We start from the raw sequence: 6,118 nt of genomic DNA, 5'->3' as shown, positions 1-6,118 counted from the left end.
GTAAATACTTACTTTTCTCCACTGCCCGCTAGATGTTTTATGTTTTAAATAATCCTCAGTGTCCAATCCCTGAAGGCCCTAAAACCACCTGCAATGGTTTTCGTCTTTCCATAGAATCATTGATTTATGCTGCTGAGTTTGTAGCCTATCCATCAAGTGTGAGAGTGTGGAGAGAAATCTGGCGTGGGTGGGTGTTGGGGTTAAGAGAGATAGGGATGTAATTGCAAATTGGAAACCACTTAAGACTCTCAAGAGCTACACAAAAAACAGCAAACATCTGCATTTATTGGCACAGTATTGCCCTAAATGAGCCGTTCAGTGCGGTGAGGCAAGCAAAAGTAGCATTTTAGCACAAGATGGATAATCTGAGACTACGCCAGAGAGATTTGGGGTGCTAAAATGTAAATGTTGTACCTAAAAATATAAAATACACAGTCATAACAGTGTTTTTTTGTAAAGATGGAGCAGCAGTTGGGTCATAAAGGTGCAAACAATCTCACCCAGAGCCTTTATCAGCCCTGCATGATTGACCCTCAAGTTCTCCCAGGTTACCCTCCCCTCAATTACATGATCAGTGTCACCAGTTTTGTTAGAACCCGTTTTGTCGGATCGATAATAGAACAATCTCTTTCTCTCAAGGAATGGATGCTGTTGATTTCTCCGCTCTTGTTAAAAACCTCCAGGTCTCGCCGGATGTCAGAGGAGATCATCAGCGGGACAAAGAGCCTCAATTCTACAAGGTTTAGAGGAGAGTACCAGGTGCCTTTTTTTCTAAATTGTCTGGTGATTTAAAGCAGAGGATGGTGCCATGGTAACAAATAGTTTTTTGGAACAGGAATAGATATTGCCCATCCTGTGTTTTTGATGAAAGTGTTTGACACACCATTTGTGAATGCCACTGTCTTGTTTACACATTGACTTTGTTTTAAACTGGAGTATGTCTCGGAGGTTTTCTGCAGTCTGTGGAACAACTGTTAAATTTTCCATTTGGATATTTGGACAACCCGCAGAAGTAAGGTGAGAGGTCCCGGGATTCCCGATGTGCGGCGTGATGGCTTTGTTTATGGGGAACGATCTCAGAGTGCCTTGGGGGTTTAGTTCATGTTTCACCGCTTGAGAAATGATACTAATGATATGCTTTGAAAAATGTCTGGGGGCTGTGGGGGAGGAAGGGGAGTTAGTTTGCACTGTGGGGGAGGAGGGCTTCACTGTTTGTGTTTGTGATTTGTTAGGTGGTTGTTGTCAGTCCTACTGAAGTGTTGCTGCCGCTGTTGTTACTGCTTTTATTCTGCTCTTGTGTGGGAGGTGTGTGTGTGTGTGTGGTGCTCCAGCTTGGCTAACGTGCTGATGTGTGTCCTACATTTTTTAGGATAAAGGCTTATTAAAGGAAGGCCAAAAGTCTCTCCCTTCTGCTTCCTCTTCAAACCTCTGATGTTGTGAGTTTGGCAGCTGCTCCGTATTGATTTTTACTGTATCAAGGTCTTCACACGGGTCATGACCAGCATGTCTGATGAAATGGGGAACTATTCGCCTTCCGATACTCCATCGTGTCAGAACATCCGGCTCCTCTAGAGGCATTTTGTTCCTTTAGCAGGACTGAAATTCCTTGTGTAAAACTCTGTTGCAAAAAGGCAGTCCATCCATTTTAAGAATTCACAAGTGCCCCAGGACATCTCAGTCAGTACTAATGAACATGCACCAATCTTTACTTAAGCTCAAAACAAGACAACTGACCTTCAATTTGGCAGTGGAATGGTGCATAATTATATTGTGTGAGCTGTCTTGGGGCACAATAATAATAACATATATGAACTTTTAAAATGAGCGTAATTGACCTTAGCGGAGGGTCATCACATTACAATGTCACCTGACAGGAAACAACATGAGTCAAATGATGGGTTTGACTCTCCTCACTTGCAGTCACATCACATAAAACCACATTATGGACTTCAATATAGACAAATATAACAATACTATATGATAACTGTGTAGTTAACTGCTTTAAATCAAATAATCACATGCAGTTCGTATTTTATTTATGGTACCATATCAGGAGGAGTCACGTATGGTGTTCCACAAGGATTGATCCTAGGACCCCTAATCTTCTTAATCTATGTAAATGATGCATATGCAATGCTGCAGTTGATTGTGAGCTTTTCACACATGCTGACAATTCAGATTTGTTAGTGAAGTCATCTCAAATCTAGTAACTGTATGGTTAAACTGTTCAGATGTTGTAATGCCTGCCTAAAACTTGTAAATAGGAAAAATGTTTATTAATATTAGTTGCAAGAAAATGTTAAAGCACCAGTGTGTAAGATCTAGGGCAGAGTATATGGCAGAACTGAACTTAATCTGTCTTTTGTTTTGCTTTTCTTCTTTTCAGTTTTGTGAATATATAAGCGTCTTGTGTCTTTATTGTTTATGAGAGAATCAAATCGAGCTGATACAGCCATGGATAAAACCTGTCATCAACTGTTTATCTATGTAAGGGTGCCTGGCATGAGGACATTTAGGAAACCCTGGAACAGACGATGTGAAATGTATCATCAGCAATCTGCTTCGCACATTGATGGAACTGGAAAGTAGTGTTTGCTGCCAGAGCCTTACTGTGCTCAAGTTATAGTGTTCTCAAAGATCTATGGTCATTAAAGGGTTTCAGAGGCTTCGCTGCAAATTAAGAATTTAATTTAATTTCTTTAGATAATTATTTAATATTATCCAAGTTCATGTGTGCATTACAAAGGACTTAATAGGAGCACTTAGCCCAAAGGTGTGTGAAAATGTGTGATAACTTCTTAGTCTTTCTTTGTTGCCCAAGGATATTCTCCTAATCCTGTGTTAGTTTAGGACATTGACGGGAACAAGCAAGAAAAAAGCTACCGTGCGTTTGTCCAAAGGTAAAAGACAAAATCTGCCGTCTTTATGTCTTCTTTACTGAAGTTCCCCCTTGCTGCCATTAGAGTGATATCAATCCTCTCATCTCACTCTTGACAAGAAAGCAAAATTAAATCATATTATTATGCTATATTGTACACCTTTAACTGTCTCTTGTAACTGGAAATCAGAAATTAAAAAAATACTAATACTGGGCTCATTTCCAGAGTAATGAAGCTGTGAGGCTGAAACAATGACCCACACACTCACTCACACGTCAATGCAGCACCAGCCGACACCTTCACTTAAAAACCCACCGACCCATGAGAACCCGAAGGCCTCTCAGGAATGTGCGAACCAAAAACTTGCCAGTAACCCTCAGCTTTGCAGTCTGTCCAGATGTTGACACAGCCTTTGCTCACCACATGCACTCTCCAAGTTAACAGCACCTCATAAAACAGAGAGTACAATGCTTTAATGAACTGCTGGAGTGATTGTAAAATGTTACATGAAAGCTGTCAGGTGATGCAGTGTTTGACTGAATGCGTGTCCCCAAACTAGAAAGAAGAGGATGTTTGAGCACATAAAGTAGGAACAAATCTAATCCACAAGACTAATCTCTTATCTCAGCGGTGCGTGTTCCATAAACCAAACTTTAAGATGCTATCAGCGGGGTTAAGGTAATATTATGCGTGCACACACACACACACAGACAGTTTTTGTTGTGAGCTTGTGTCTGAGTGCAACATAGCGGCCTGTGTCTCTCATCCAAAAGCATTAGTGCTTTCATCCATCATTATGAAGAAACAGCCTGTGATGTTTGCTTTGATTCTCTGTCTGGGACACACATCTACACACACGTCCTGGGTTTGTGCCGAAGCTGAGACAGGTCTTGTCTCTACATCTTATGAGGAGCTCGATAACAGACGTGATGCACATGTCAGCAAAGGAGCAGGGTTGCAACACACGGGTTGCTGAGGCGTAGTTAACATGCAAGCATTTCACTGTTAGCCAGACTGAGGCTGGGAGAGCTCTGAGGAAAGAAAAGACTCCTACACTAATTAATCTCAATGGGCTCAAAGTTGGATTTAAAAGCACAGTGCGGATGTTGGTGAGGACTTGCCCACAATAGCAGCTTACATAAATTGCTGACAACATAATAACACCTACATACACTATGTGTTTATTATTGTCCACTTCTAAACTTCAGGTGATGATTTACTCCCACGAACAGACGGTATTTTAGAATAAAACTGCTACTGGATGCTTCTTTGCTGGGTGTACAGGTGTTTGCAAGCACCTTGCCTCTGATTATCTTATGCTACAGGTTTGAGCTAAACTCAGCGCTGCACTGACATCTGCTGGTCAGATCTTAAATGAATAATCTACAAACCAGAAAGTCAGACTACATAAAAGCAGACCTTGCATTTATCTTAGAGCAATATCTTATTACTTAGAAAGACTATTTATTTGGCTCAACTTTCACACCTTTAAACATTAAATCCCATCCTTCCTAAAAAAGTGCAAAACAATAAATCACATGCCCAGAATCCAGCTACCTCAGCAAAAGTTTTAGTGCTTATTACGAAGTATAAAGGTTACTACTGCAATGCAGTAATAGAAACACAAATAGAAAGAAGAAGTGGCAAAATAAATACAGTTTCTTTGCAGCATTACAGTGCGGCTGTAGTGGAGGAAAGTGATTCAAACATTTAAGGTTTGGTGTAAAAAACTAACTTTCTAGTCAGTACAGAGCAGAAAAAGTGACTTGTGAAGTACAAATACATTGCGATCATTATTTTGAATTTATGAATAAAGGATTTACTGTAAAGTCAGACTACACTACAGTATATATTTAAACAGCATATTCAATTAAAAAAAAGATTGATCCATTCTTATATGGCATCATTTCAAATATGGATTTCTGTATAAATTGCACATTTCTTCCCCACTTTTATTTATATAATCTTCAACAAATTACCTAATTTGCCTGAAAAACAACAGCAACAACAGCTGAAAGAACAGTTAAAGAGTATCAAAACAAATCTGAAGATTATGTCACAGGTGATCTTTGTGAACTGCAGTGCAGTTACATTACAGCGATTTAGCACCAAAAAAGCAGGATCTGAGGACCACAATGAGGACTCTTTGACAGGGCACTCTGGTTAAACTGCACTCCAGGGACACAATTATATCATTTTGAAAATGAAAAACCAGATTAGATTGAGTCTGTAATGTCATGCTGTCCACCTGAGCACAGATGATGTTGGCCAGCTGCATTTCAGCCTCACAGATAAATTAAACTTTGTTTTTGCCTCTGGTGCGTCATGAAGACTAAACTTTAATATGTTTTATTGTTGTTTCACAGTGGTGCTTTGAGCTAAATGCTAATGTGCGGTAGTGTATCCGTTTCCAGAGTCTATATTATATATGTTACATAAATTAGGAATTTGACCTGATGGTGGCGCTACATGAAAAGTTAATGGATCACCAAAGTAAAACAGATGCAGATGCTGAAGGAGGACAAAAAGTAAGTCGTCAAAGTCGGCTCGCAGGTAGGTTGTAAGTGTGAGGAGGCTGCTCTTTGTTATGAACACAAATTCCACCACTGCTTTACGTAAATTCAAATCAGATAATAAAAAACAGACTTTTATTGACAGGGAACTGGTCCACCCAATTATTGTTTCCATGCATTTATGGTCCGGTATTGTGTGGACCTTTGCTCCTTTCAATTAGTCCAGCTTCATTATAGTTATACTTCATAACACTTTATCTAATCTATTACTGTCAGGCAAGGGTGTGGGTTACTTGAAATGAACCCAGACTCTATAAAGTTTTATTAAATTAAAACAGAACACTCCATCATTAATAAGCATGTTGAATTTCAACAGTGACATGGAGAAGATGCTATGAAAGTTTAAGAAACAAAAGGTCACAGTGGAAAAAAGGAGGGAAAAGGAAGATAACAGTAGTCAAGAGAGAAGCTTACGCAGCAACTTAGTGCAACTGAAGTCTATTTATGCAAGTTGAGTCTATTTGTTATGGCTATGTTTTATTCATTTGTAAACCACCTGACCCTGATGAATACAAGCACATTACAGTAAGTTAAGGCAATTAATGATCGTCACAACCATTAAGTTAACATTTACATGATATAAACTAATCGGCTCAGATTGATCATTAACCCACACCAATGTAAAGTGTGTTCTGACGTCAGTATGTGGTTGAGGCAAAGGTGTAT

The sequence above is a fragment of the Morone saxatilis genome, unplaced genomic scaffold, assembly GCF_004916995.1.
Source record: "Morone saxatilis isolate NCDOM2014 unplaced genomic scaffold, NCSU_SB_2.0 Contig6, whole genome shotgun sequence".
Classification (NCBI taxonomy): domain Eukaryota; kingdom Metazoa; phylum Chordata; class Actinopteri; family Moronidae; genus Morone; species Morone saxatilis.
This window is presented reverse-complemented; position numbering follows the sequence as displayed.